Source organism: Lytechinus variegatus, chromosome 2 (genome assembly GCF_018143015.1).
Source record: "Lytechinus variegatus isolate NC3 chromosome 2, Lvar_3.0, whole genome shotgun sequence".
In the NCBI taxonomy this organism is placed as follows: Eukaryota; Metazoa; Echinodermata; class Echinoidea; order Temnopleuroida; family Toxopneustidae; genus Lytechinus; species Lytechinus variegatus.
In genome coordinates, this window is record NC_054741.1 from 81,134,276 (window position 1) to 81,146,400 (window position 12,125).

Below are 12,125 nucleotides of genomic sequence, written 5' to 3' on the forward strand. Positions count from 1 at the left end.
GGGTTCGCCAATTATAATAATGGATGAGGGTCGCCAGTCATAATAGTAGAAGGGGTTCGCCAGTCATAATGGTAGATGAGGGTCGTTAGTCATAATAGTAGATGGGGTTCGCCAGTCATAATAATGGATGAGGGTCGCCAGTCATAATACTAGAAGGGGTTCGCCAGTCATAATGGCAGATGAGGGTCGCTAGTCATAATAGTAGATGGGGTTCGCCAGTCATAATAATAGATGAGGGTCGCCAGTCATAATATTAGAAGGGGTTCGCCAGTCATAATGGCAGATGAGGGTCGCTAGTCATAATAGTAGATGGGGTTCGCCAGTCATAATGGTTGATGAGGGTCGCTATTCATAATAGTAGAAAGGGTTCGCCAGTCATAATAATGGATGAGGGTCGCCAGTCATAATAGTAGAAGGGGTTCGCCAGTCATAATGGTAGATGAGGGTCGTTAGTCATAATAGTAGATGGGGTTCGCCAGTCATAATAATGGATGAGGGTCGCCAGTCATAATATTAAAAGGGGTTCGCCAGTCATAATGGCAGATGAGGGTCGCTAGTCATAATAGTAGATGGGGTTCGCCAGTCATAATAATAGATGAGGGTCGCCAGTCATAATATTAGAAGGGGTTCGCCAGTCATAATGGCTGATGAGGGTCGCTAGTCGTAATAGTAGATGGGGTTCGCAAGTCATAATAATAGATGAGGGTCGTTAGTCATAATAGTAGATGGGGTTCGCCAGTCATAATAATGGATGAGGGTCGCCAGTCATAATATTAAAAGGGGTTCGCCAGTCATAATGGCAGATGAGGGTCGCTAGTCATAATAGTAGATGGGGTTCGCCAGTCATAATAATAGATGAGGGTCGCCAGTCATAATAATAGATGAGGGTCGCCAGTCATAATGGCTGATGAGGGTCGCCAGTCATAATATTAGAAGGGGTTCGCCTGACATAATGGCAGATGAGGGTCGCTAGTCATAACAGTAGATGGGGTTCGCCAGTCATAATAGTGGATGAGGGTCGCTGTTCATAATAGTAGAAAGGGTTCGCCAGTCATAATAATGGATGAGGGTCGCCAGTCATAATAGTAAAAGGGGTTCGCCAGTCATAATGGTAGATGAGGGTCGCTCGTCATAATAGTAGCTGGGGTTCGCCAGTCATAATGGTAGATGAGGGTCGCTATTCATAATAGTAGAAAGGGTTCGCCAATCATAATAATGGATGAGGGTCGCCAGTCATAATAGTAGAAGGGGTTCGCCAGTCATAATGGTAGATGAGGGTCGTTAGTCATAATAGTAGATGGGGTTCGCCAGTCATAATAATGGATGAGGGTCGCCAGTCATAATATTAGAAGGGGTTCGCCAGTCATAATGGCAGATGAGGGTCGCTAGTTATAATAGTAGATGGGGTTCGCCAGTCATAATAATAGATGAGGGTCGCCAGTCATAATATTAGAAGGGGTTCGCCAGTCATAATGGCAGATGAGGGTCGCTAGTCATAACAGTAGATGGGGTTCGCCAGTCATAATAATAGATGAGGGTCGCCAGTCATAATATTAGAAGGGGTTCGCCAGTCATAATGGCAGATGAGGGTCGCTAGTCATAATAGTAGATGGGGTTCGCCAGTTATAATGGTAGATGAGGGTCGCTATTCATAATAGTAGAAAGGGTTCGCCAGTCATAATAATGGATGAGGGTCGCCAGTCATAATAGTAGAAGGGGTTCGCCAGTCATAATGGTAGATGAGGGTCGTTAGTCATAATAGTAGATGGGGTTCGCCAGTCATAATAATAGATGAGGGTCGCCAGTCATAATATTAGAAGGGGTTCGCCAGTCATAATGGCAGATGAGGGTCGCTAGTCATAATAGTAGATGGGGTTCGCCAGTCATAATAGTGGATGAGGGTCGCTATTCATAATAGTAAAAAAGGGTTCGCCAGTTATAATAATGGATGAGGGTCGCCAGTCATAATATTAAAAGGGGTTCGCTAGTCATAATGGTAGATGAGGGTCGCTATTTATAATAGTAGAAAGGGTTCGCCAGTCATAATAATGGATGAGGGTCGCCAGTCATAATAGTAGAAGGGGTTCGCCAGTCATAATTGTAGATGAGGGTCGTTAGTCATAATAGTAGATGGGGTTCGCCAGTCATAATAATGGATGAGGGTCGCCAGTCATAATATTAGAAGGGGTTCGCCAGTCATAATGGCAGATGAGGGTCGCTAGTCATAATAGTAGATGGGGTTCGCCAGTCATAATAATAGATGAGGGTCGCCAGTCATAATATTAGAAGGGGTTCGCCAGTCATAATGGCAGATGAGGGTCGCTAGTCGTAATAGTAGATGGGGTTCGCAAGTCGTAATAATAGATGAGGGTCGCCAGTCATAATAGTAGATGGGGTTCGCCAGTCATAATAGTGGATGAGGGTCGCTATTCATAATAGTAGAAAGGATTCGCCAGTCATAATAATGGATGAGGGTCGCTAGTCGTAATAGTAGAAGGGGTTCGCCTGACATAATGGCAGATGAGGGTCGCTAGTCATAATAGTAGATGGGGTTCGCCAGTCATAATAGTGGATGAGGGTCGCTATTCATAATAGTAGAAAGGATTCGCCAGTCATAATAATGGATGAGGGTCGCCAGTCATAATATTAAAAGGGGTTCGCCAGTCATAATGGTAGATGAGGGTCGCTCGTCATAATAGTAGCTGGGGTTCGCCAGTCATAATAATGGATGAGGGTCGCCATTCATTATCAAACAAGAGGGTCGCTAGTCATAATAAAGGAAGAGGGTCGCCAGTCATAAGGAGGAAAAGGGTTCGTTGATCATAAGGGTCGCCATTCATAATAGTGGATGAGGGTCACCAGTCATAATAGTAGAAGGGGTTCGCCAGTCATAATGGTAGATGAGGGTCGCTATTCATAATAGTAGAAATGGTTCGCCAGTCATAATAATGGATGAGGGTCTCTAGTCATAATATTAGAAGGGGTTCGCCAGTCATAATGGCAGATGAGGGTCGCTACTCATAATAGTAGAAGGGGTTCGCCAGTCATAATAGTGGATGAGGGTCGCTATTCATAATAATAGTAGATGGGGTTCGCCAGTCATAATAATGGATGAGGGTCGCCAGTCATAATATTAGAAGGGGTTCGCCAGTCATAATGGCAGATGAGGGTCGCTAGTCATAATAGTAGAAGGGGTTCGCCAGTCATAATGGTAGATGAGGGTCGTTAGTCATAATAGTAGATGGGGTTCGCCAGTCATAATAATGGATGAGGGTCGCCAGTCCTAATAGTAGAAGGGGTTCGCCAGTCATAATGGTAGATGAGGGTCGTTAGTCATAATAGTAGATGGGGCTCGCCAGTCATAATAATGGATGAGGGTCGCCAGTCATAATATTAGAAGGGGTTTGCCAGTCATAATGGCAGATGAGGGTCGCTAGTCATAATAGTAGATGGGGTTCGCCAGTCATAATAATAGATGAGGGTCGCCAGTCATAATATTAGAAGGGGTTCGCCAGTCATAATGGCAGATGAGGGTCGCTAGTCATAATAGTAGATGGGGTTCGCCAGTCATAATAGTGGATGAGGGTCGCTATTCTTAATAGTAGAAAGGGTTCGCCAGTCATAATAATGGATGAGGGTCGCCAGTCATAATATTAAAAGGAGTTCGCCAGTCATAATGGTAGAAGAGGGTCGCTAGTCATAATAGTAGATGGGGTTCGCCAGTCATAATGGTAGATAAGGGTCGCTATTCATAATAGTAGAAAGGGTTCGCTAGTCATAATAATAGATGAGGGTCGCCAGTCATAATAGTTGAAGGGGTACGCCAGTCATAATGGTAGATGAGGGTCGCTATTCATAATAATAGAAAGGGTTCGTCAGTCATAATAATGGATGAGGGTCGCCAGTCATAATAGTAGAAGGGGTTCGCCAGTCATAATGGTAGATGAGGGTCGCTAGTCATAATAGTAGATGGGGTTCGCCAGTCATAATGGTGGATAAGGGTCGCTATTCATAATAGTAGAAAGGGTTCGCCAGTCATAATAATGGTCGCCAGTCATAATAGGAGAAAGGGTTCGCCAGTCATAATGGTAGATGAGGGTCGCTAGTCATAATAGTAGATGGGGTTCGCCAGTCATAATGGTGGATAAGGGTCGCTATTCATAATAGTAGAAAGGGTTCGCCAGTCATAATAATGGTCGCCAGTCATAATAGGAGAAAGGGTTCGCCAGTCATAATGGTAGATGAGGGTCGCTAGTCATAATAGTAGATGGGGTTCGCCAGTCATAATAATGGATGAGGGTCGCCAGTCATAATAGTACATTGTAAAAAATAAGGTGCTAATTTAGCGCTTACAGTGATTGTATAGTGATTGCACTGGGAGTGTTGGTTTTCTAGTTTAAATTTGAACTAGAAAATCAGCACTAGTAGTACAGTCACTATACAAGCACTGTAAGTGCTGAATTAGCAATTAATTTTTACAGTGTAGTAGGGGTTTGCTAGTCATAATAGTAGATGAGGGTCGCTAGTCTTATTAGTAGAAGAGGGTCGCTAACCATGATAGTGGAAGGGGTTCGCCTGTCAGTAGAAGGGAACTTTGCTACATAATAGCTGAGGTGGGCGCAAAGCGTGAGAACACAAAAAATGTGATTTTCAAGCCTAATATGTATTATATTGTAGTTCAAAAAGGGTATTTAATTTCGAATAAGAGCACATTTTTATTTTGAAAAATGGGATTTTTTTTTAAATCATAACCAGCAGGAGCTATTAAAAATGACACCCTTTAGAAAGATAAATTATCTCATGTTATTGACATTACTTTTGTGACCATCCTGAAATGTTTTGTTGGACTTCAAGAACAGTATTTAGTTTTGAAAAAAGAGCACATTTCATTTTGCCAAAAGGCTTTTTCCTTTTGAAAAAGGGCATTTTTTTTTACCTACGGCGATTTTTTTTTCATCATAACCAGCAGAAGTTGTTAGAAATGACACCCTCCCCTAAAAAAAAATCAAATTATCTTTAGGCGAAAAGGTGTAGATTGTGAATGATTCCAATAACAAGGAAATCTTCTTTGAATATATGCATTTAAGATAGTGTTGACCTAAACCTGTACCACAGTATTTTCTAAAAGCCTTTTTTTTTAATAGAGGTTTTTTTTAAGAAAAATGTCTTTTCTATCTATATTATACTTTTTTTTAGTTGATGTTGAATATGATATGAGCATGAAATTATTCCTTCATATTATATATTTCATTTTTTGAAAAGGAAAAAAAAAAATATTCATTGTTTACAGGACACTCATTTTGTAAAGGATTTGGAAGAAAGCATCTTAAAGGAGTGGGAGGAAGGTTTTTTTCTCATATATATCATCTAATGCAATGCTATATTATTTGATAAAAACATACAACTTGTTATTAAGAGAGTAAAATGCGACACTGATGGAAAGTATGTTCCTTATTTCATTGATTTCATTGTATGGGCAAAATGACCCTAAATTTTTTAGATGTATTGAAAGTATCTTATTGGACTATGATGATCCTCATAAAATCCTATGTGGTGATTGGAACCTGGTCCAAAGTTTTGAGTCAGTGAGTTAATTTAGTTGATCCATGGCGTCAGTTAAATCCAAATCCAAAATGTTATACTTGGAGACAGCCCACACCATTGAAGCAAAGTAGAAAACATTATTTTTTTGATATCTTCAGATATTATTTCTTTGGTTAGAAAATGTGATATTTTTATTTTTTTATTATTTTTTTTTTTTAAACAAGTGCACACCTAGTTACCAATAATGCATACAGCATTTCCATTTATTTGAAAGCAGGATAAAAGAGCATTGTAGATTAAATGCCTTGCTCACGGGCATAGCTGCTGCGGCCGGGGATTGAACCCCGGACTTTCCATGTATAGCCAGGCGCCTTAGACCACTCGGCCACGGCACCTCCACGATATCCTAAATATTGATTTAGGATATCGTACCGATCACACAATGATCAGTTTAGAGATTGTGTTAGCTAAATGTTTTTACAGTATCTTGATATTGTCTTCATGGTAAAGCTTTTGAAACTGTTAGAAAAGAGAAACTCAGATTTATTATTGATTATCAGTTGTTTTTTTATACACTGTTCATAGGCGGATCTAGGGGGTCCGAGGGGCCCACCCCCCCCCCCCCATTGGCGGAGCAAAAATATTAAAAGGGGGGAAGAAAGAAAGAAAGAAAGAGAGAAAAAAAAGAAAAAGAAGGGAAAAGAGAGGAGAAAAAAGAAGGGGAAACACAAGAAGAGGAAGACGAGTGAATAAAATAAGATGAGGGGAAGCCTAGGAAAATGATTTTTAAAATCCTTAATGTCACTATAAAAAAAAATCTCTTGCGCTTCTCGCTTGCATTGCATGTAAGGTGATTTACATATCAATATGGAGATTGAAATATTAAAATTTGAAGTCAACATAGAAAACATATTTCAGCTCAGAAATCGTACTTTCATTATTTTGTTTGATTTACAAAGTGATTTTTAAAAAGTGCTCAGCAAAACTTTTTGTTTTATGGTCTGAATTTTTAAAAATTTCGGCTCGCGATTATAGCTCGCATTGATTGTTGAAAATCTATCAACTCATGCATCTTCTTCATAAATCATAAATACAAAAGTGCTTTAAATGTATAGTTTTCAGGTCATAATATTAATAGATTTCACGCTCTCACATTAGGCTTATTAGGTTAATAAATAAGATATTAATTTAAGAATCAAATTGTCCCTTTTTTTCTTATAGTCATAATTTTCATATGATGACACAATGCTCTTGGAATGTCCTGGTCCTATGTCAAAACTCAAAGTAATAATAATGAAACTTTTGAATGAAATTAAAATAATGAAACTCTTTTTTTTAAATCTCATCCATATCCACCTCACAATTTTTCCTACAAAGTGCTTGAAATACAGAGCTTAAATTGACCCTTTTCAGATCGGAATATCAAATGTTTTAAGCTCGCGCTTCGCGCTCACACTTTATCGATTTTAACGATGACAAAAGGTATTTAGAATGCCCACTCAGATTCTAGGTCTAAATCTGAAACACGCGCGCGTTTATTCAGATACGCAGCTTGTTCTCTGTATAAATCATTATCCAGTTTTATTCCACAATATAAAAAAAATTGTGCTCGCGCTTTGCGCTCAATGTAGAAAGATATCCAATTACTCATCCTTTTCATGATTTACAAAACATGAATGGAGTGTCCCGTTTTTAGGTGTAAACAGCGGCGTAACAGGGGTCGGTGGCCAAGGGGAGGGGGGGGGGGCAAGAGACAAAAATTTCCCGGTCATATCATGGAATAAACAGGCGCAATGGTGTAATTAGGCGACGATTTCGAAAGGGCAAGACATTGTGTATCAGGCAGAATTTATCTTTTAACCCTATCTAGGCCGGGGTATTTTGGGAGTTCCTATGGCCGGGGGGGGGGCCTCCCAGGCCCCCCCTAAGATCTCGGCCGTCGACCGCGCGATCGCGCCGAAAATTGGCACGCGGGTTGCCTGGGGCATAATCTACAAGATTGTATAGTAATTTATTTCATGCGAATCGCTATTAAGTGATTATGCTAATTTATGCGTAATTAGTATGCGAAATCATACTTTTCCCTCTAACTCCCTAAATAAAGCTCTAAATGTACTAATTTTTGGTATAGAAACTCTTTGTGGTGTCCTTAGCAAGCTTACATGAAAAAAATTGTGATATCAAATCATTTTCTTATGTATTATATTGTTTTTTGCAATTTCTTATGTATTTCTTTGTTTTTTGGGCCTTTTGTTTTTCATTGTTTTTTCAATGAAATTTGTTGGGGACTCTTCTGTGATCATTAAAAGCATAAAATGAATACATTTAGACTAGAAAAACAATAAATAATCATACATTTATGAATTTTGGTTGAAAACACAATTTGCATTGACTTTGTACACGAAATCACGTTTTTGAGCAATTTTCGGTCTGACATGCACTTACATAATGTTGCGTAATTTCGGAACCACGTACCCGGGTGATGCAAAATTGGTCTCAAAAGTTGCGCAAGACTTGAAAGTAAAAAGTCAGCGAGCGGTGCGGTCAAAAAATTTCGCACGGCGAAAATATCGCGCGATTCGTTGAGGGGGGGGGGGCCTCCGAGGCCCCCCCCCCGGCCTAGATAGGGTTAAAAAAAGTTGCGAGAGAGCGATGCGAGCGAGCAAAAATTTTGACATTTTTAATACAAAAATCCAATTTTGTGATAGATTTTGACATGATATCCAGAGAATATATTTCACTCTTCTCTCTTTCCATCCCTTTTTTGTGATCTGTACGCCACTGTTAACAGGATTATTTGCGGCAGTAGCGTGCAGAGTAAAGAAAACCAAAATCAAGGGGCGCAGTATGGCGCATGTGCTAAAAAAGCTGCTTAATATAAGTCCCGAGCGAGCGAAGCGAGAAAAAATCACCTTTTCATGAGAATCTAAATTTGAGATATCTTTTTTTACATGGTAAAACTTTTGGGGACCATGGCCCAACCCTTCCATACTCATATACGGCAGTGCTATGCGTTTGGGGTCTGCGGCGTAGCCCCCGGAACTTCTTGATATCAAAGCCATTTAAACCTCGCAGATTGCCGCTATTTAATCAAATTGCGGGTATATACAGAATATAGCTTTTACACAACACATTTATTCAACCCAGTTGAACCAAATATTTTGAGGGGGCAAAACATAGCAATGTGGGGGGAAGTCGCCAGCGAGCAAGCGAGCTGGAAAAAAATGCCTATTGAAATTAAATTCTAATTATGTGATAGATTTCTCCATTATATTCAGCAAATAACACATTTAATTGTTTCCATTCATTTCATTATACGTTGTCTCCCATAAATTCTTTAATTTCCTCTTGGGTGTTGAACCAAGACCCCCCCCCCCTGCGCCTGTACGCCAGTGATTGAAAGTAAAGCTTAATGTAGGAAGGGTCCCTAAAGGGGGGGGGGCGTAATAGAGCCATTTGAAGGTCATAGATGAAGAGCCCCTACTGCTTGGGGTCTGGGGCAAAGCCCCGGTAGCTTTTTTTGCATAAAATTTAGCAAGCTAATAGCACAATGTTGTATGCAGTTCCTCTTTCTTCTCGCTCTTTATTTTCTATCCTCGTCAGCCCGGTCGTGTTATTAAGTTTTTATTTCTTGTCCCTTTTCTTTATTTTCCAATTTAGCTTTTGACTAATTCCATTCTACCTTCATTTCCTGCTATTGTTTGCCATCTTTTAATTTATTTCCCATCATGCTATTGCACTATATAGGTCTATTTCAGAATGATTTGTTCTTTCTCAAATGTTTTTCTTTCGTTCTTCCCGCTTTCCTTCCTTTTCCATTTCAAAAAATATATTTTTCCTTGTTTTCTTTTTAATATATTATATTAACAATTTCTGCTCGCGCTTTGCGCTCGCTATATTAAAGGAAACCAAAACCCAAGAAGAAAAGCAATTTCACTTGAAAGAGTAAAATGAAAGGATCAATTTAAAAAAAGTTTCATCAAAATCGGTTATGAAATAAGCAAGTTATGGGAGTTTGAAAACTCTTGTTGTACTTTCTAAGGGCATCCTTAAATTGGCAAACGTGCTTCAATATGGCTGATTTTGTGGACAACTCTCCATTTGTTTTGTACACAAATTTTCAGATTTTCCTCATTATCTTTCAAGTTGCATCTTGCCTCCTTCTGAGCACAACATATGTCATGGGAAAATATAATCCACACCATATATGTCAAGGTCAGGAGGTGATAATGTGAAATATGTAAAATAAAGGGAAAATCTGAAAATATGTGTACAAAACAAATGGAGAGTTGTCCACAAAATCAGCCATTCAGTCAATTCTGCTCGCGCTTCACGTTCGTAGTAGTTATTTGCATGCACATCTTTTTCAGAAAAAATACAAAGGATTTCCAAAAAATTAGCTCGCGCTTCGCGCTCACATTATATAAATAAAGATGATATTGTCTATAAATGTTCATTCATAGGAATAAAGCTAAGAAGTGAGTATTAGGATTACCCCTTCAAAGAAACCAAAAATTATCTTCGAGTGGCCGATCGGGGAAAATATGTCTGAAAAAAATTCCGCCCCCCCCCCCCTATTCAACATTTGTTGAATTGATTCATGATAATGGTACAGTATTGCAAGAACAAACAGACATCTTAAGAGAAATTGGGTCATATAATGAACAGTTATATAAATATAAATATCATGGAAATAGTGATGCTGAAGAACTTTTTTTATCTTATTAGAGAAGAGAGTTTCCATAGTCTTACAGAGGAAAACGATTCTTCTTTAGGAGAAATATCTTACAGTGAAGTTGATTTTGCATTAAAAAAATATGAAAAATAATAAGCCTCCTGGACGAGATGGATTTACAACTGATTTTTTTAAAGCATTCTTTCAGGACTTAGGTATATTCTTGGTACGAAGTATGAATTTTGCTTATATTTCTGGAAAATTATCCATCTCACAAACAATAATGGCTTGATAACATTAATTCCTTAAGGTGACAAAGTAAGACATTTCATCAAAAATTGGAGATCAGTTTCATTGTTGAATGTTGTTTGTAAACTGTTGTAAAGTTGTATTGCTCACAGACTTTAAAAAGTATTACCATATAATTATTCATGTTAATCAATCAGGATTCTTGTCTGGACGATTTATTGGTGAAAATAGGAAAATTTTGTATTATTTAATTGTGTATATGGAGAAGAAACATATTCCTGATTTCTGATTTTTCATGATTTTTTGTTTAAAACGCTTTCCATTTTTAAATTTGGCAAATCTTTCATGACATGAATAAAAATACTTGATCAGAATGCATTTTCTAGTGTTATAGTCAATGGGCAAATGACATTAAGATTCGTTTTTGTTAAGCGCTAGAAGTCTTGGGTTGTTAATTCGAAATTCACACTCTGCCAAACGAATTTATGTTGGCTTAAAAGAATACAAAGTTCTTTAAAATGCGGATGACACAGTTTATTTCTCAATGGTGCAGCTGCCAGATTCTGTAATGTACTAAATATTTTGGAATCATTTGCTAAATGTAGTGGGTTGAAGGTCAATACGCAAAATCTACCATATACCTCAGCTACCATTTTGACTGGCGAATCCCTTCTACTATTATGAAAATCGACCCCCATCTACTATTATGACTGGCGAACCCTTTCTTCTATTATGACTGGCGACCCCAATCCATTATTATGATTGGCGAACCCTTTCTACTATTATGAATAGCGACCCTCATCTACCATTATGACTGGCGAACCCCTTCTACTGTTGACTGGCGAACCCCTTTTAGTATTATGACTGGTGACCCTCATCCATTATTATGACTGGCGAACCCTTTCTGCTATTATGAATAGCGACCCTCATCTACCATTATGACTGGCGAACCCCTTCTACTTTTATGAATAGCGACCCTAATCTACCATTATGACTGGCGAACCCCTTCTACTTTTATGACGGGCGAACCCCTTTTAGTATTTTGACTGGCGACCCTCATCCATTTTTATGACTGGCGAACCCATTCTCCTATTATGACCGGCGACCCTCATTCATTATTATGACTTCCGAACCCTTTCTACTATTATTAATAGCGACTCTCATCTACCATTATGACTGGCGAACCCCTTTTATTATTATGACTGGCGACCCTGATCTATTATTATGACTGGCGAACCCTTTCTACTATTATGAATAGCGACCCTCATCTACCATTATGACTGGCGAACCCCTTCTACTGTTATGACTGGCGAACCCCTTTTAGTATTATGACTGGTGACCCTCATCCATTATTATGACTGGCGAACCCTTTCTGCTATTATGAATAGCGACAGTCATCTACCATTATGACTGGCGAACCCCTTCTACTTTTATGAATAGCGACCTTAATCTACCATTATGACTGGCGAACCCCTTCTACTTTTATGACGGGCGAACCCCTTTTAGTATTTTGACTGGCGACCCTCATCCATTATTATGACTGGCGACCCTCATCCATTATTATGACTGGCGAACCCTTTCTACTATTATGAATAGCGACCCCTGTCTACCATTATGACTTGCGACCCCCATCTACCATTATGACTTGCGAACCCCT

General features: G+C 39.1%; 1 protein-coding gene across 1 annotated transcript in view; it reads left to right on the forward strand.

Moving 5' to 3' along the window:
* The window catches only part of LOC121409231 (cell cycle checkpoint protein RAD1-like), a 33,214-nt gene that overhangs the window by 7,285 nt on the left and 13,804 nt on the right, over positions 1–12,125 (forward strand). The window lies entirely within an intron of this gene.